Consider the following 20,551-nt stretch of genomic DNA (forward strand, 5'->3'; position numbering starts at 1 on the left):
CAGAAATGTTCAGAGGTGAAATTATTAGATTATGAGAGTGGTGCTCTAATCTATAAATAAATCCATTGGGTGGATTAATAATTTGAAAGTACTACTGTATTTGGTGGTAAATAGGGAAAGTGGGACATGGCTGGAATAAGTCCGTCACTGGGGGCATGTCCTTGGAGATTATATATTGTAATGCGGTCCTCCTTTCTCTCTGCTTCATAGCAGCCATGAGTTGAGAAGCTTCCTGAAAGATGCCCTTCTTCCATGATGTTCTGCTTCAACTCATGCCCAGAGCAAGGGAGCTGGTTGCCCATAGACTGAGATCTCTGAAACATGAGGTGTTCTGCATCACCTTGGGCCCACAGCAGTGTAATCAGCCTAACAAGGACTGAGACCTCTGAAAAATGTGGTCCTAGGCAACAGAAAGAATGCTGGATCCCATTGTTATGGTTCAGAAACAAAGATATATATATTCATTGGTTAGAGAGAAAAGGGTCCTTATCCCAATCAAAATATACATATTTTGCCATGAAGCTAATATCAGAGTCAGGAACTATTACTAGCTCCAGATTCCTGCTGTACAGCTCCAGAGACCATTCTAATGGTTTTCTAAAATTGTAGTATATTGGAAATTATTTGGGAAAACTTGACTATAGCTGCTCTGGGGTAAATGTTGGCAGTTTGGATTGGGTAATCAATGAGTCCAGATGACTACAGTCACGTCAGGCAGAATCCACACAGATATTATTTGGAGTCATGTGGTATCAATGTCTAAAGAACCAATAGGAAAGCAGCCCCAGAATAGCCCTCTGAAAGATGATAATAATTTGGTGGTTACATGTGGGAAAAGAAGCATCACAGAGTCCCGAGGAGCTCTAAACTAAGAGCAGCAGTGGATATGGGGCCTTGCTTCTTATCCTGGGGGCCTTCCTCTGAGGAACCAGGCTTGGTCCCAAGCCCTTTCTCCATCATGTGTTCCAGGCAGACGTCACAAGAGGTGAACTCAACAGTGTGCCTTTGGTCTCCAGAGGAGCTGGTGTCCAGCCGAGTTCCTTTGGTCTTTTCACTGGTGTCCAGCCAGACCTCACCAGGTGATCTGAATGGGCAGTTTTCTGAGCAAGCGCGGTCGCAGCCCTTGCTGCCTGACCCTTTTGGGCCATCAGACACCCATCCACCAGACCTGCAAGTTTCCTGCCCCTCAGTGGGATCACGCTGCTGCTCCAACAGCTGCCATCTGCCCTGTCTGCAGGCACTTCTTTTAGGATCCCCGCCCTCTCATGCCTGCATTAGCTGACTGCCTCAGAAGATCTGCCCTGCAGGTGGTGCCCTCTTCTCGGGAGATCAGGAGATCCTGCACCAGTCTCCTGGGGTGCCTCCCGGATAAAACCAGTGCTGTCATACACCAACTCGTGGGTGTTTGGACAATCCAGAAAAAGTAAGGATTCCCTCCTCCTCGTTGCAAGTCCATCAGGTTATGCAGACCATGACACCGGCTCAATTTCCTATTCCTCATTCAGAGGAAACAGAGCTGAGAGTCCGAGAGCAGCCTGAAGAATTAGTGGTCCACCAGGAAGAGGAGAAAGCAAGTTCCCAAGGGACAGACAGGAAGGAGGATCTGGAATCAGGTGCCCTGAGAATAGAGGAATCAACATGAGTGAAGCCTCTGGAGACCCAGGGAGACCTCAGTTCTCTGGAACCCAGTCCTGCACCTTGGGAGGGAAACCTCTTTCAATACAAGGCCCTGGAGATTCCCAGGGTCTTCTCTTGTGCTGGACCTGTCATCTGCAGCTTCCACAGACCTGCTGCAGGTGTGCTGACCATGGCTCAGGCTGATGCAGAGGCAGTAGTGCTGTCAGAACCAGACCATAGCTGCTCCTCACTTCCACACAAGTGGGCCAAGGAAAGGCTGGGCAGGCCTCAAGCCTTTCCAGGCTCCCAGGCCTCAAGCAAGGGGGTACATGTACAAAAGCATCCCTGTGGTCCATCAGAGAGCTGTCTTCCAACCAGAGCTGCTACCTGGAGGTCCAAAAGGAGAAAGAAGCCCATGCCTTTGGCCCTGCCACTGTGGCTGCCCTGTCATCAAGGTGGCTGCCCCCACCTGCTAAGAGACCTCTTCTGTGTCTGGAGGAAGACATAGGCACCCTGCTGAGGAAGGTTCCAGGTGCAAAGAAGAAGTTGGAGGATGATATAGAGGCCTTGGAGGGTAGAAGAGAAGTTCTGGAGGACTGTGCCCCCACTCAGCCTGTCCATCCTTGCTCTCTACCTGGGGCCCATAGTGGGACTACAGACACACTGACCCCACCCATGGAACCCTCCCACATCCCAGCAATCAGTGGGAATTCCAGCCTGCTGTAACCCTAAACCTGTCTGTCCATCTTCAGCAGTGAAAAAGCTGACGGAAACATACTGTAATACTTTTTCTAACTTCCCCAAAAAACTCATCTCTGTGGGGTTTTGTTTTGTTTTGTTTTGTTTTTGTACAAAGGATTGAACCCAGTGGCTCTCAATGACTGAATCACAGCCCCAGCCCTTTTTTATATTTCATTTGGAGACAGGATCTCTCTAAGTTGCTTAGGGCTTTGCTAAATTGCTGAGGCTGCCTTTCAACTCACCTTCCTCATATCTCAGCCTGCAGAGCCTCTGATATTACAGGGGTTTGCCTCTACACCTGAGAACCTCAGTCTTTTTAATTTAAAAAATCATTTGCTGTGAAACAACATAAATGTTATCATTTCAGTGTATTCTAGCATTAGAAAGGCTACCGAAAACATTCCTTTTTTGTTTGTTTGTTTGTTTAAACTAAAACACTCTTGGGCACATTATCTATGAGCTACAGTCTTTTTTTTTTTTTTTTTTTAATTTTGAGTCAGGATCTTCTGTCTTTGCTGAGTGTGAGAAGAGACAGAACTCTTGCCATGCAGGGGGGTGCCTGATAACAGGAAAAAAACATTTTTGTGTGCCAGCTTAGGAGTTTATAGATGGTTCTGGGGCAGAGCGTGGGGCAAAATCTATGTAAAATTTTGAAAAAGGCATCCTGGCTACCATCTGCATTCACTTTCACCCTCCTTTTAGTGACTCATCCTCCTTCCTGAAACTTCCATCTGAGTTCACACCCATCTTCCATTTTCCACCTCTGGGACAAAGGAGTTGACTGGAGGTGTTCCCAAAGATGAGCCTCTAGGACTTTTACATTTGAAATAGGCCTTAATGGTGCTCATTAATATGCCTACTTGTTAGCCTCCAGGTGTGGTTGAATAGGGATTCTTGGTCATTTTACTATGTATTTTAGTTTATCCTCATCCACTTCACTCTCTGCAGAAGTCACTGTAACTGCTGTTAGAGGAAAAAGGGGCAAGGGACAATGACTGCCCTAGCAGCTTCAGGCTGAATAGGAGCACTGAAAGGGCAGCCATGAAATCTGCGTGTGGAACTGTTGGTATGCAGAAATTCTGGAATAACCAAAATCCATTAGAAGAAACACATGATTTGAGGCAATACACATGAAACCTTGTTAAAGAGTCCGTCTCCATCTTCCTTAGCAGGCAAGGCCCTGGTCCCAGTCCCAGTTGGTGCAAGCAGTTCAGGAGCCAACCCAGAGGCAGGCTGGATGGAGGTGGCCCTGGCTGAATGGAGCAGGCCACATTCCTGCTGCACTGACCCTTCTCCTGAGAAGCCTCATCTTCTCTTACACTTTAGCAGGCCTGGTGGGGAAATACACACATTGGAGCAAAGTTCTTTTGACATTCTCCACTGTCTGGGCTACTGGACAAAATCAGACAGTAAGAGGTGCAAGGCCCTCTTCTGTGGAGCTCTCCCTGCCTCCTAGTAGCAGGGGCTCAGGCCAGGGCTAGAGCCCACCAGGAATCCTGTGGGCACTGAAGATGTGACTTTGGCAGGCAAGACCAGACTGAAGCCTGTGTAGAGCCCACCCAACTTCACCAGAATGCTTGAGCTTGCTGTTCTCAGGGGTGGTGCCCACTCCTGCACCAGACGTCACTGGGGCACTGCACCTGAGTCTATCGAATGTGTTGGAGGGGAAGTGTTTTTGCTGCAATCCTGAGTTAGAAGAGGTAGAAACTGGAGTCGTAAGAATGCAATTATTGTTATTATCAGAGCAAGTCTTTGAATTATTTTTGTCTTTAGGATTTGTTTCCAGGTTTAGATTTCTTTTTTTTCATGGCAAATGATGGAGGCACCCCATGAGTTTCATGTAGAGTCCAAAAGCACTGCACCCAGTTTCATAAGGTGATTGTGGCATGCTAGTTGGCACAAGACAGTCCAAGCCTCTGTGAGGAAAGCAAGAGCTTCTGTGGATGACGAGGGACCAGCTGGGGCCATTCATCTTGCTATAGAGGCCACAGGCTTTGCACTGGTAGTGGCCAGTGTTGACCACTGGCCAAAGCAGTATCTGGATGGAGCCACAGTTGGTGCAAACTAGGGGCTTTCTGTCAGGTCCTCCAGCAGGTCTGCAGTGGGCTCCCCAGACCCAGGAGCAGGGCTACAGTACAACTCTGCAGGCTGTGCAGCACCAGAGTCTCCAAGGATCCAGGCGGCCAGGCCGGTGTCAGTGGTTCACCCAAGGACTCAGTGTTGGTGGTGGTGATTTGTCCAGTTCAGGGGCCACACCAGAGATAGTGAGCAGCACTAGTGCTCCTGGCCACCCGTGGGTACCTTCCACCTGCACTCACACTGCTTGCATCCCCGCTGCTGGCAGCAGTGTGACCCCAAAGATTCCCGCACTGCACCTTTGGCCAGTGTACCTCGGTGTGCACTTCAGCAGAGTCAGGGAAGCCAGGCTCTGTGGCCCAACCACCTGCCACACCGCCTCCACTGCCTTATGCCTGTAGTCTGAGTCTTGGGGCCAGCCAGGGTGTGCCCCCAGGCCACCCGCCTGGGAGAAAGCCCACTACCTGCTCAGTGGAGGTAGGGCAGGCCAGGCAGAGTGGAACACATGCACTCTGGACACCTAGACCAGGAACTGACTGTCTGTGCAGCTGCAGCTACTGTGGCTGCAGAATGTAGGAAGACTGCAGGTGCATCATCAAAAGTGGCCAGTCCCTAGCGGGAGAGGGCAGCGAGGGTCTGGTACATCTCCTTGGGCTGCTAGGGTGCAAAAGGGCTTAGCTTGGTGTCCTGACTGGACCACAGCAGCTTGACTACAGTCAGTGAAGAGAAATCATTCCTCCTAGCTCAACAAGGCACTCCCAAGGAAGAGACCTTGATGCCAAAGTCCATGGGAAGCAGTGAAGAGATGCCAGGCTTAGGGACTGAGCAGCAAGAAGTAGGCACTATCACTGTCTGCGTGATGAGCTGTGGCTGGTCAGCTCTGGGAACAGGAGGACCTGGAGGAGGAAGAGTTAGGGGAAGGCAGTATGGAGAGGTCCTGTGACAGAAAGGCCCTGGAGGCATCTGGGTCTGCAACCTTGACTCAAAAGGAATTCCACAGACGCCAACCACCATCAATCAGAACCATCCATGCTCTTGCACTTACTTCAGGATAATTTCTAGCTCCTTGGGCATCTGCTGAGCATGGAGAAGGACAGCAGCGCCAGTTGCTCCTGGGCCCTAAGAGAGACTCAGGGCTCCCGATTATAAAGTAAATCCCCTAAACAATGCTTATCATTTCTGCAAATTGATCTTGCATGAAATTCTACAATATTTACTTATGTTTTTAATTCTTTTTTCATGCCAAAATCCTATCTATATATAAGAAATTTAGAAAGTTCACATGCTAAACAACCCAACACAATACTTGTATTTTTTAGTGTGTTGCAAATTCAAAAGGACAGGTACCAAGAACATTCTAGATCTTGTGTGAAGTACTCCTTCTGTCAGGTCAAACATTGTAGCCTGTGTGTTTCTCTGCCTGCTCACTTTCTCTTCACATCTCCCACATTCATACGAGTGTGTCTCAGCTTTGCCCAGCCATTTGTTTTCTAGTTTTGTTTATTGAATTTTTGTCCAAGTCTTTTGGTGATTGTTTTATGTCTTTTTATAAGTGTTATTCTGTGCTATTATGGGAAAACTCCATTTGGAGAATATAAGACGTTTTACAAGTGCATGCCTTTAATGTCTAGAGAAGAAAACACCAGACAGGGCCTGGGCAGCGCCCAGCACTATTACAGGCATAGTCTGTGAAACACATCAGGAGCAAGGGACTGAAACTTAACAGCAATGAAGGGGTAGAGCTGGCAGCACTCAGTTGCCTGCCAGGAACCCACTGAATGCAAGTGATGCTAGGAGAGGACAGCCTCCACCTGAGGAGTTGGTCAGGCAGTAGCAGAACTGGGGGAGGCAGTCTCTAGTCATGGCAGGGGAGATGGAGCCTTCAGAGATTTGGGTCAGGGCATGCAGGATTAAGGCTGAATGTCCATGATTCTCCAGCACCACTGCTAGGAGATGGGGTCCAGTGTTGGGACTGAGTCTATCAGGTCTCCCATGTGGAGTCCCAGAGTGGCTGAGCAGTGGGAAGTGCCTCAGGGACCAGAGGATGTGTGGAATGCCTGTGTGCTGACCTCAGAATTCCTTAGCAATTTACCTAATAAATTTGTGAGCATTGGCACACTGATGGCCCCTGCACTGAACATTATTTTGGACATGAACTTTTAACCATAGTCCAAACAAGACCTACTCCACTTATTTCTGGTTCTTGTGTTAAAGACAAACAAAATTTCCAAATTCTGTGATATTTTACTCAATATTTCAATTTTCAGAAACTCTTCAGTGTTAGAAAACCTCACAGTGCATGACTCTTTGGTCAGTGTGCCCTAAGAGCACTTGACTGAGAGGAGGGCGTTTATGCACCAAAAGTTAAATCCACGCTTCCCACTTCACCATCGTGTGCTATGTTTGGTTATAGCATTAGATGTTCACGTATACTAATATTTATTGGTTTTGTATGTATCATAGAATGGTGTCTGTATCTGTATATAGACATTACATTATGTACATGTGATATCTCATGATTGGGGTATAAGCTTTTTGTTCACATTCAATGTTGATGGCATTTTTACGTTTATACCTTTGGGTGTCTCTTTCTCTCCCCTCCATTACTCTCTCTCACACACACAGAAATACTTACTTTTCTCACCTTCTACTGAGCATGCTCACAGTGTCCTCCAGCTCCTGGGTGTCATCCATTGTAGAAACTGCACTGTCCCTGTTTCTTTTCCTTTCTTTCTTCCTTTTTTATTTTTTGGTAATATATTCCATATTTTGACTTTGGGTTTGGGTAATGCTGACCTAATAAAATGAGTTGGAAATGGTCCCCACTTTCCAGTTTCTTGGACATTTCCCACAGTGCAACTGTCATATACACCTACATTATCTCGCTGACTCTACTCAGCCACTTCCACCTCCAGTGTGCAAAATAGGTGTTGGTTGTTACATTTCTATTGTCTAATTATCTGTATTTTAAAACAATTGCCACTCAATTTATGTGCATAAATACATTGATAATTTTCTGCAATATCTTTGTCCCATCTGAAGTTCTGGGGTATTGTTGATAATACCTGTGTGTGTGTGTGTGTGTGTGTGTGTGTGTGTGTGTGTGTGTGCTGCTGGAGCTTGCAGCCTAGGCTTCACAAATACTACACAAGAATTGTACCCTGAGCTACATCACCAGCTCCCGTGCTGATTCTTGATGGTGCTGTTTTGGGTCTTCTCTATTTCTCTTGGCAAACCTTGCTAGAGATTCCTTAATTTTATTGATATTTAAAGGGAATGGGAAAGGTTGTGGGAAACCATGGCAGGAAGAAAACGGAAGGGTTGATCAGAACAGCTGTGACCAGGAACATAACTAACCTAACTGGAGACTAAATTTTACTTTCATATACACAGAAAACCACTGGTCCAAGAAAATGTTAAACTTGGTTGTGATGGTGAAGACTCATCTTCTATATGCATATTACACCAGAATTAACCACTGCTCAATTGAATCCAAAGCACATAAACTTTTGCCACTTACTCTCCAAGATGTTTGGAAGACTATTTCCTGTTAAATCCATAAGACTTGAAAAAATCCTAAGGGGAAAGTGTGTTCACTGTACCTAAGCTTTTCAGCATCACAGCACAGACTACCCGCTCTTGCCCTTGTGATTCACGTGCTGGATGGGAACTTGGCTCACTGCTGCTGCCTGGCTATGTGAGGACATACATAGGGCTAGCATGAGAAATGGCCAATTGATAATTCAAAAGGTGAGGTTTCCATTGCATGCTTAGGGCTTTGGCACTACAGTAAAGTCAAGGAATCTATGTCAAAGCATTGCAGGTTAATCAATACCTGTATTTACATTATCTTCATCAATTAGGAATTCACAAAATCTGCTGGATTGCATTCAAATGATCACCGTAAAACCTCATTAACACAAAAAGGTGACCTCACATAAAAAGGAAAACATTTGGCATTTGATCTGAAAGAACATATTAATTGGGACAGAAATATAAGTGTAAGAGCTAAAAGACAGATGGGACAATTCTTAATATTAGAAGTGTAATTTTTCTGAATTCATCAATGCGTTTATGTTCATGATTTCCTGTGGTTTAGATATATTTGTTGCCTACAAAATTGTGTTTTTCCTTTGGCTTCAAAATTTTCCCCATTCACTTCATGAGCTTCATTAGACTATACCTATGTGTACATTTTGTGTTTAATATTTATACTGCTTGAGGTTCTCTGAGATTCCATAATCTATAGCTTGTTGCCTATCATTAATGTTGTAAAAATGTTAGTGCTTAGTACTTGAAATATTTTTAGGCCTTTCTCTCTTTTCCCACGCAAATATTTATTTTGTATAGTTGGAAATACTGTTTGCTTTTACCATTCTTATTTTCTTTTAAATTTCAATTTCACCATTTTCTGTTGACATTGTCAAGCTCCTTATTTCTCCCCTTCTCTATCTGTGGGCAGCCCACTGGTGACTCCATTGAAGGCATTCTTCTTTTATGTTCCAGTCTATTTCATTTCTGGCATTCTTTCTTAGTGGTTGCATCCCTCACTTACATTGCCCATCTGATCTTGCCTTCTGTCTACTCAGTCCATTAATGTGCTCATCAGCATCATTTTTAAATTGCTATGTGAAAGTTTCCAAATCTGTGTCCCGCAGAAGTCTGGTTCTGATACCTGTATTCCTTTAAATATTAAAAATGGGATAAAAACTGAGAGTTTACTCATCTTTAAATAATTATGAGAGTGTGATTTATGTATATAATCTATTTCCATCTTTTAACACATACAGACTGGGGATGTAGGTAGAACTGACCAGAGAGGGCACTGCTTAAACAGTCCTCCACTCAGCAGCACAGGCACAGAACCACTCTCTGGGTAGGTCCCTGGTTTGCTCTGGCTCAATCCTTTGCCCATCAGCTGCCTTCTAGTGGCCAAGCCACTCTAGTAGTTAGGGTTCAGTTCTCCTGCCTTGTCCCAGCTCACCACTGCAGCAGGGCAGGACCTACAGACTTCCAAGGAAAGGTGTAGACTTTGCCCTCTCCTGGGAGGGTTGGTCAGCTATGGTGGCAGCTCTACGGGGAAGCACTGAGAATAAGAGACCCACCTGAGGCCCAGCCCTGGCCCTTGGCCCACTGCTGGGGGAAATTCTCCTGCCTCGGGTGCCCTCTCTTGCCTATGCTATCACTCTAAAACAAATTCATATGACTCTTTCAAAATAGAGCCTCAGCTGGGATGTTCTGTAAAATGAGGGTGGTGTGGTGGGAGAGGAAAGAAAAGAGATGGGAAAAGAAATTTCACAATGATAAATGATTTTTGGACTTTGATTTCAGGAAGTCCTACATCATAAAAAATGATGTATTCCTCACCCCATTTGTGTACAATGAATCAAAATGCTGTCTGTAAAGATAAAAAAATAATTAAAAAGAAATAAAACAGAATGACGCATACAAAATAGAAGTGTAGTACATTTGAAACTCAATGTCTATTTACTTAGAAATGCCAGGTATTTTAGGGAAATTTGATCATAAAAGACACTTACTTTGCATAGCAAGCTGCAGAATATCATCTGCTACTAGTCTAACTAAATGTTTAAGTTTAGCTTTCTCACATTCATGACCACCAAACCTGCCTTACACAAGATGTTTAAGGAAGCCTTTCATCAAGAACTGAAAGAAAGATAGCTATCATGAATGCAAGAGCAGATACACAAAACAGGAAAAAATATCAAACCTTATCAACACAGTAATCCTTATCTATAGGTCTTATGTCATGTGGCTCCATCTCCTGTGGTTTGTAGCTGGGAAAAACATTCTGGTGGGGAGCTCGAGTGAGAACAAAATGGCTCACAGAGTGGTGGCTGGGAAGAAAATAAAAAATAAGACAAAGGGAATGGGGCTGGGTCCTACCATACCCTTCAAGGTCACATCCCCAATGACCTCACATCCTCACTCAGGAGGCCCCAGCTCCAACAGCTCACCACTTTCCAATGGCAACATCAGCTAGGGACCAAGCCTTCAACATGTAAGTTTTAAAATCAAAACCGTAATATACATACCTAATAGAACAGTTTATAATTTCCAATATGAATACTTCAAGTGTTTTCAAATGGAATGACTGATTCTCAAAATTTTGTGCCTAAACTAAAGCAGCTAAGTACTGTTATGAAGTTCAATGAAAGAATGAAGGGATTTTCGACACTCACAAATATAATGCATTTCTATTCATAAGTGAGGAATCCTCGAAAGAGAAATTAGGAAAACTAGCCCATTCACAATAACCTCAAAAAAAAAAAATACTTGGGAATCAATCTTAAAAAATAGGTGAAAGACCTCTACAATGAAAACTACAGAACACTAATGAAAGAAATTAAAGAAAACCTTAGAAGATGGAAAGATCTCCCATGTTCTAGGATAGGCAGAATTAATATTGCCAAAATGGCCATACTACCAAAAGTGCTATACAGATTCAATGTAATTCCAATTAAAATCCCAAAGATATACCTCATAGAAATAGAGAAAGCAATCATGAAATTCATTTGGAAGAACAAGAACCACAGAATAGCCAAAGAAATCCTGAGCAAGAAGAGTGATGCAGGAGGTATCACAATGCCAGAACTCCAACTACACTACAGAGCAATAATAACAAAAACGGCATGTAACTGGAACCAAAATAGACAGGTAGACCAATGGTAAAGTTAGAGGACACAGAGACAAACCCACATAAATACAGATCTCTCATACTAGACAAAGGTGCCAAAAACATACAATGGAAAAAAGATAGCCTCTTCAACAAATGGTGCTGGGAAAACTGGAAATCCATATGCAGCAAAATGAAATTAAATCCCTATCTTTCACCCTGTACAGAATTCAACTCAAAATGGATCAAGGACCTAGGAATTAGACCAGAGACCCTGCACCAAATATAAGAAAAAGCAGGCCCAAATCTTCATCATGTCAGCTTAGGACCAGACTTCCTTAACATGACTCCCAGAGCACAAGAAATAAAAAGCAGGAATCAATAAATGGGATAGATTCAAACTAAAAAGCTTTCCCTCAGCAAAGGAAACAATCAACAATGTGAAGATAGAGTCTACAGGGTGGGAGAAAATCTTTACCACACGCACTTCAGAAAGAGCACTAATCTCCAGAATTTATAAAGAACTCAAAAACTTTACACCAAGAATACGAATAACCCAATCAATAAATGGGCTAAGGAAATGAACAGACACTTCACAGAAGAAGATCTACAAGCAATCAACAGATATATGAAAAAATGTTCAAAATCCCTCGTAATTAGAGAAATGCAAATCAAAACTACCCTAAGATTTCATCTCACCCAAATTAGAATATCTCTTATCAAGAATACAAGCAACAATAGGTGTTGGGGAGGATGTGGGGAAAAAAGGTACACTCATACATTGTTGGTGGGGTGGTAAATTGGTGCAGCCACTCTGGAAAGCAGTGTGGAGAATACTCAGAAACTTGGAATGGACCCATCATTTGATCCAGCTGTCCCGCTCCTTGGTCCATACTCAAAGGACTTAAAATCCCCACACTACAGTGACACAGCCACATCAATGTTTATAGCAGCTCAATTCACAATAGCTAGATTATGAAACCAATCTAGGTGCCCTTCAATAGATGAATAGATAAAGAAACTGTGGTAGAAATACACAGTGGAATGTTATTCAGCCATAAAGAAGAATAAAATTATGGCAGTTGCAGGTAAATGGATGGAGTTCAAGAATATCATGCTAAGTGAAATAAGCAAATCCCAAAAAACCAAAGATTGAATGATTTCTCTGATAAGTGGATGATGATACATAAGCAGGGGAGGGGTAAGGGAAGAATGGAGGTAGGATGGATTGTGTAGAAGGAAATGAGGGATGGGGGGGGAGGAAAGATAATAGAACCCCATATATAAGTATGATTACACAAATGGTATGACTCTACTTCGTGTACAACCAGAGAAATGAAAGTTGAACCCCATTTGTGTACAATGAATCAAAAAATAATAAAATAAAATAAAAATAATGAAGGAATTTTTAAAGTTTGAATTGATATTACTTTGTATTTAAAATCAAATCCATATTGTTGCTACTTTTCTAGTAACTTTATTATGAATGTGAATAATACTCAATTTTTCACATTTAGTAAAGGACAATATCAGAAATTCTGTATTTTCCTGACTTTTTGTAATATTGATCATCATTTTTCTATGACAGGGATTTTCGAGGCTACAATCAGATCTACAACATTTTCATTCAATCTGGACAATCACAGTGTCTCTAGAACTCTTAAACTACTTCCCACACAATGTCTTGTGAGTGAGATTGGCAATTGAGCATGGTCCATTCATCTCTTATCATCAGTATGACAAAAATCAGTACTTTAAAATATTTTTCAAGATCAATGGGTATAAGAGTATCAAAAATGTTCGTAGCTGGAGAATATATTTTTTCTGAGATGCTCATTTCTTTTCTGTGTCTTAAACAGTTACTTATATTAATAGCATGTGATATTCTGTATGTCGCTATGCAAAATAAATGTCTTTTATGCTAATGTAGCACTAAAATACCTTGCATTTCTAAGTATGTTCATTCAGATATTGAGTGTCAACTATACTACCACTTCCATTTTGTATGCATCATTCTTTTGATGCAGGACACCCTAAAACAGAGGTTTTTTATCATAGTGAAATCCCCTTTCCACACTTCTTGAAAGAATTTTACATGCAAATTATAATAAATAATAATTTTTTCTTATATTCAAAGCAAGTTGATAATATTTCAGTTATTGCCAACTTCAATTTATTTGATTCTAGATATTTTAACATCTTAGAACTATAATCTGTAAATATGATTTTTTTCTAAAGTAATTTTTGAAAATCAAATGTGCCACATATTCATTTCGTCTAAATTGTACTGACATTAAATTCATGTCCAATAACATACTATGCTTCCTCTCCCCTGACTCCACTGCCTAGAGGCCCTCAGGTCCCCTGGGACCTGACATGGTATCACTGCCGGGGTGGAGAGGGGCAGAAGAGACGGCTGTTATTTGAGCTCCCAGGAACCCTGTCCTCTGCTGGCACCTAGTGGGCAACTTGAGTTTCAAGATCATGGATCAGACAAATGCAGGGTCCTTTTACCTTTCTCCTTCCATCCCCTGTCCCTCTGTTTACTCTCTCCTCCTCCCTTCCACTCTACACAGGTTGGCATCTAACAGATGTAGCTGGGCCAGGGGCTGTTTTCCTTCGCTATCCATCTTTAACCCAGGTAAAGCCAGTCAGCAAGGGGATGGCTAGACCTGTGTCCTCTGAACAATCTGAAAGCAAGAGGGCAGTAGGTCATTGGCCAGGGCATGGGGCTGAGACTATAAAAACCAAACTATTTTGGTTTTTCTGAGGGAATCCTAGCAGAGTGCTGGGAGTTCCTCAAGGACATGATAGACAGAACTAGAGGAGCAGGAGATCCCTTGGCTTCAGGACCCTCCAATTACTGGCTCTAAACTGTGGATCCCTGAGGGATGCAGGACCCTTTTGCACTGTAGGGAGCATGGGTGGGTCCACTTGGCTGGCAGTATCCCAGTGGGCACGGGGCACATAGGGCTGGTGTAGTGGGGATGGGCACGATTGGGTCTGATGGGGAAATCAGGGGCTGGTGTGGCTAGACAGGGCAGCGCAGCCCTCAAATCTAGCTGATCCAATGGCAGCCCTACTGGGTTAGGGGATGGTGCCCTGTGTTGGGGGATCAAAGCACGGCTAGCCTCCTGTGCGAGTCATTGTTTGGCACTGTCAGGGAGTCTCAGGTTTGAGGTCCATGCCACTGGTTGTGTGTCTCTGATTTCAGGCCTTGGGCCTCCCTAAGTAGCTGGGAAGCCCTTAAACAGGGGGGCAGCCTAGGCCAGCATTTATATATCTGGGCATGGGGATGCTCTGCTGCCCCAGCTTCTCAGGTTTCATGGTGAGGCAGCCATGGCTTTCAGAACATTCTTTCTCCCACACACCCAGGACCTCTCCCACTCTTGCAGATGTCCTTTCCTTGTGTCTGAAGACAAATAATATAAGGCTGTCTGTCTGTCTTCTCATCTGGACTGACCCCTGGTAGAGACTCACCTTCCTCTCTCACATTCCATTGCAGTAGCCCAGGGGACCAATGAGGCTTTGAAGACAACTATGGCCAGGGTGGGTGGATCCTGTACATGCTCAAGGGGACAGCTTGGTTCTGAGAGGCTGCAGAGGGATGGGAGTCATCTCTGAACTTTTGCTCTAAACTCCCTCGATATTCTAGAAAGAATACCCGCCTTGAAGGGCAGGATTCAGCTGTCACATTTGGACAGAGACATGCCTATCAACCTGGGGTTCTAGAGCCACAGAGGAGGAAACAGACTGAAGAGCACTCTGCTAGGTGATTCCAACCACTGAGTGGTGCTACTTAGGCTGCAGGGAGGGAAGGTCAGTGGCTTCTCTGAACACCATCTTGGGACACTTGATGGGAGGGGTCAAGACGAGAGGCAGGGCTCCTGGGTAGCTGCAGGTTGTCCTCCACATGTTGATGCTATGCTGGCAGCTGAAGGGATAGGTAGAGCACAAAGGGCGATAAAGGGCCAAACCACAGTGGGATGATCTTGAGGGTCAGGAGGCCTCCTGGGCTCCTTGGTCACTCATCTTAAGCAGAGACTGAAAGCTATGTTATTCTCCAGGTCCCAATCTATACATGTTCCCATATCCACCAGCCAGAAATGATGACCAGAAGTGACCTAGTGAGCCCAGGACACACAGTCATAGCCAAGATTCTCAGGCAGCATTGACAGATGCTGCTTGATGAGAGAGAACATTCCATACCATGGCAAAGATGAGGCCTTCATCTAAAAAAATAATGGGTTCAAATTTAAGAAATAAAAGAAAGGGATTTAAAATTACTAGTCAGTCCAGGTGTGTTGGTGTCTGTAATCCCAGCAAGTCAGGGGCTGAGTCAGGAAGTTGGTAAGTTTTAGGGCAGCATCCCCAGAGTAGTGAGATCCTGTCTCAAAATGAAAATAAAAAGACTTCTGTACAGCTCAGTGGAAGCACCTTGGGATCAATCATCTGAACACACACACACACATTTTCTTAAAGTCAGGTTTCACACATCATTATGAACACATGCCACTTCATTCTCTGAATGATGAATGGACAGAGACAGAAGAATTAGAAACAATAAGAATTTATATGTATTTTGGGTGCAAGAGAAAGGCCATTTGGCAGCGAAGGGGAGGGAATAGGAAGCCTCTTCAGCAAGCAATGACCATCCTATCTAGGTCCAAGGATAGGAAAAAGACCCAGAGCTGTGATCAATGAAGTTACCATCAAGCCAGGTGTGGGTTTTGTAGGGTATCAAGCCAGGCATGCAAGATGATCTCCTCTGTGCTCCACAGTAGGTGTTTTCGATCTAGTGTTTAGTGGCTGCAGGTTTAGACCCTGGGTCTGGAAAGGGTACTCCAAAACCAGCTTTCCCTCCAATCCTAGCAGTGCAGGTCCCAAGAACACTGTAGGCCTGAGAGGGGAACTGGCACATTTTGAAGCATTGTCTCATGTTCTGCTCCTGCTGTTCACACCAACTGGCTATGACTGGAGCTGTGGCACCACTCTGATGGAGGTCCCCAAAACCAGGAAGCAACCCATACTTTGGTCTGAAGTTTTTCTGGGAGACAGGATGGAAATGTGAGAGGACAGCCGAGGAAGGAGGGGTGGTATCCACAGGTTCCTCTGGTGCTGCAGGCTTTGACAATGATGGTAGAGACACACTGCTTGCCACGCTGGAGGTCAATGCATGGTCCATAACTGGGATCACCATAAGCAGGGCAGGATTGTGAAGACAAATTCTCCATTGCTTCCCAGGAGGGCTCCCAGATAAGGGCTGAGGAGTGGTTAGTGGGATAAAGGACTGGTTCAAATGGGGATTGGGATGGGAGACCTGAGGTGTTGGGGAGCCAGTGGAGACTGATGCCTTTGCTGCCTACCTCTGATGCCTAGGGCCATGGACCTGGGGACATGGACAGGAGCTGTTTTTGGAGGCAGATGGAGCTGGAAATATCACTGCCATAGAAGGGAGGGTAGTGTCCATGCTATGTCCTCAGGCTGCATGGTGGGATGCTGAGTCAGGTGAGCAGAGGACTTGGCTGTGTTGGTGAGAAAGACACTTGAAGCAGTTAAGTTTTGGCCACGGCTATTGGTGTTACACTTGGAAGGACCTAGAGTGGAGCCTGTAAAGGAATGAAGAGGAGGAGCAGAAGGAAGAGAATGATAAGCAGGAGGAGGAGGCACAAGAGAAGGAACTGGAGAAGGAGGAGGAGGAAGATAAGAAGAAGGAGGAGAAACAAGAGAATGAGGCAATGGAGAAGGACCAGGAGGAGGAGCAAAAGGAGGAGCTTGAAGAAGAGCAAGAGGAGGAGAAAGAGGAGAAACAGGAGGAAGAACAAAAAGGGGGATTAACAAGAGGAGGAGTTGGAGAAGGATCAGGAGGAGGAGCAAGGGGAGCAGCAGAAGGAGCAAGAGGTGAAGGACCATTAAGAGGAGGAAGAGGAGGAGGATTACATGAATGAGGAGGAAGGGGAGGAGGAGATTCAATGCACATGGGGGCTGGGGACTCCCTTCTGCAGGGGGTAGGCATGGATGGGAAAGGACCTGGATATGAGGTGTAGGAAGGTGAAAAATGAGAGGTGCCACAGCTCTTCTCGGGGGAGGAGAGGTATGAAACAAGGTAGGGGTAACTCTCACATTGGCAGGGGGACTCAGGAGAAACAAGGTTAGTGAGATGAAGCAAGGGAAGAGAACAAGGGGACCCCCTCATCATTACTGGGCAAAGGGAAGGTAGATAGACAGGTTTAGGGGTCCAGCAGGCTGGAATTCCCACTGACTGCTGGCAGGAATAGCTGGGATGTGGGAGAGGTCTGTGGGTAAAGTCACTAAGTCTGTAGTCCCACTATGGTCCCAGGTAGAGAGCAAGAATGGACATGCTGAGTGGTGGGGGCACAGTCCTCCAGAGTTTCTCTTCTACCCTCCAAGGCCTCCATATCATCCTCCAACTTCTTCTTTGCATCTGGAACCTCCCTCAGCAGGGTGCCTATGTCTTCCTCCAGACACAGAAGAGGTCTCTTGGCAGGTAGGGGCAGCCCACCTTGATGACAGGGCAGCCACAGTAGCAGGGCCAAAGGCATAGGTTCTTTCTCTTTTGGGGCCTCCAGGTAGCAGCTCTGGTTGGAGGACAGCTCTCTGATGGACCACAGGAATGTTTTTGTACATGCACCCCCTTCCTTGAGGCGTGGGAGCCTGGAAAGCTGGGCAGATGGTGCTTGTCCAGCCTTTCCTTGAGGAGCAGCCAGGGTCTGGCTCTGGCAGCACTGTTGTCTCTGTGTCAGCCTGAGCCATGGTCAGCACACCTGCAGCAGGTCTGTGGAAGCTGCAGATGACAGGTCCAGCACAAGAGAAGACCCTGGGAATCTCCAGGGCCTTGTATTGAAAGAGGTTTCCCTCCCAAGGTGCAGGACTGGGTTCCAGAGAACTGAGGTTTCCCTGGGTCTCCAGAGGCTTCACTCATGTTGATTCCTCTATTCTCAGGGCACCTGATTCCAGATCTTCCTTCCTGTCTGTCCCTTCTCCTCTTCCTCGTGGACCACTAATTCTTCATGCTCCTCTTGGACTCTCAGCTCTATTTCCTCTGAATAAAGAATAGGAAGTTGAGCGGGTATCATGGCCTGCATAACCTGATGGACTTGCTCAACTAGAAAAGGCAGAAGTACTGGTCAGCAGCAAGGAGGAGGGATCCTTACTTTTCTTGATGGTCCAAACACCCACGAGTTGGTGTACAAAAGCACTGGTTTTATGTGGGAGGCACCCCAGGAGACCAGTGGCAGGATCTCCCGAGAGGAGGGCACCACCTGCAGGACAGGGCCTCTGAGGCAGCCAGCTGATCCAGGCATGAGAGGGCGGGGATCCTGGAGGAAGTGCCCAGAGGCAGGGCTGATGGCAGCTGTTGGAGCAGCAGCGTGATCCCGCTGAGGAGCTGGAGCATTGCAGGTCAGGCGGATGAGAGCCTGATGGCCCAAAAGGGCCAGGGAGCAGGGGCTGTGACTGCGCTTGCTCAGATAATTGCTCATTTAGATCACCTGGTGAGGTCTGACTGGGCACCAGTGAAAAGACCAAAGGAACTTGGCTGGGACACCAGCTCCTCTGATGACCAAAGGTGCACTGTTGAGTTCACCTCTTGTGATGACTGCCTGGAATACATGCTGGAGAAAGGGCTTGGGGACAAGCTGGCTTCCTCAGAGGAAGGCCCCCAGGATAAGGAGCAAGGCCCCATATCCACTGCTGCTCTTAGTTTAGAGCTCCTCGGGACTCTGTGATGCTTCTTTTCTCACACGTAACCACCAAATTATTATCATCTTTCAGAGGGCTATTCTGGGGCTTCTTTCCTTTTGGTTATTTAGATATCAATATCACATGACTGCAAAGAATATCTGTACGTATTCTGCTTGACATGACTGTAGTCATCTGGACTCATCAATTATCCAATTCAAACTGCCATCAGTTACCCCAGAGCAGCTCTAGTCAGGTTTTCCTTAGTAATTTCCAGCATAAAATTTTAGAGAACCATTAGAATAGTCTGTGGAATAGGCCAGGAATCTGGAACCAGTAATGGTGCCTGACTCTGATATTAGCATCAGGCAAAATATGTACATTTTGAGGGGATGAAGTCCCTTTTCTTCTAACCAAAGTATAGACATATCTTTCTTTCTGATCCATATTAATGGAATCCAGTACTCTTGCTGTTGCCTTGAACCATACTTTTCAGATATCTCAGTCTATGTTAGGCTGGTTACACTGCTGTGGACCAAGGTGTTGCAGAACACCTCATGTTTCAGAGGTCTTAGTCCATGGGCAGCCAGCTCCCTTGCTCTGGGCGTGAGGTGAGGCAGAACTTCATGGAAGAATGGTATTTTGCAGGAAGCTTCTCAGCTCATGGCTACTATGAAGCAGAGAGAAAGGAGGACCAAGTGACAAAATAGAATCTTTAAGGGCACGGCCCCAGTGACCTACTTCTTCCTGCCTTCCCCATTTATCACCCAAAACAGTAGTAGTTTCAAATTATTAATACACCCAATAGATTTATTCATAGATTAAGGTACCAATCTCATAATCTAATAATTTCACCTCTGAAATTACCTCATTGGAGATATGCCTATCTCCAAAATTCCACGTGCCACCCATTATCTCCAAAAAGCTGGAAACATCTCATCATGGAAAATACATTCAGTACATCTCCAGCAGATGCCCAAATCAGAACAGTTTTCATCATTGCCCAAAACTCAATGTCCAAAGTCTTTTCCGGAACTCAAATTAAACTCTTAATTGTATTATATATCCAATATACAGAATAAATATTTCAATCCCAAAAGGGAGAAATAGACAGAAAGAAGAAATGGATAGAAATCAAGACAAAAACCCAGCTGGGCCAACAAGACCTGTATCCCCATGCCCAGCACCAGGGGCCCGTGTTGTGCACAGTGAGCTCCAAAGGACTTGGGCAGCCTTGTCCCTCAGTCTCTCACATAGGCTGGCTCTCTCCTCAGCCAGCAGCATTCCCTGACATATATTCCACAGTATGTGCATCTCTGAACCCCAGGGGTCTCTACTGCAGCTTCTGCTTTCTTCTCACAGCTGCACTCCTGACCCTCTCAGGACCTACCTACAGGAACTCTCACTTCATTATACTTTGAACTGCCAGGCCTTCCTTTGAAGTCTTGTTGGAAGCCTTCATGACCCCCTAACTCCAGCATCCTGCATTCCTGCAGAACCAGCACCACGTGGTTGAAGGCAATGTCTGCCACCATCTCAAGCAGTAGCCAAGCCTCTGGGTACCCTGGCTGCTGCAGCCTTTGAATGGCTGATTGAGCTTGGAGAAAAAAACTTTCTGGTAGTTTCTCTTCTCAATGGAATTTGTACTTTTATATCCTATGAACCTGAGTTGTGTATGATCCTACCAATTCCTGAAATGCCCTCAAGCCATCTCTCCTACTGTGATTGTGTAATTTCTTTATCATCTCTTTAGTGACTATAATGCATCAACAACCACAA

The 20,551-nt window shown here is 45.2% G+C and overlaps 1 pseudogene; it reads right to left on the reverse strand.

The window, feature by feature from the left end:
* Positions 1-3,824: 3,824 nt before the first annotated feature.
* LOC124982697 (transcription factor GATA-6-like) lies at positions 3,825-17,845 on the reverse strand (annotated as a pseudogene).
* Positions 17,846-20,551: the final 2,706 nt, after the last annotated feature.

The sequence above is a fragment of the Sciurus carolinensis genome, chromosome 4, assembly GCF_902686445.1.
Source record: "Sciurus carolinensis chromosome 4, mSciCar1.2, whole genome shotgun sequence".
Taxonomy (NCBI): domain Eukaryota; kingdom Metazoa; phylum Chordata; class Mammalia; order Rodentia; family Sciuridae; genus Sciurus; species Sciurus carolinensis.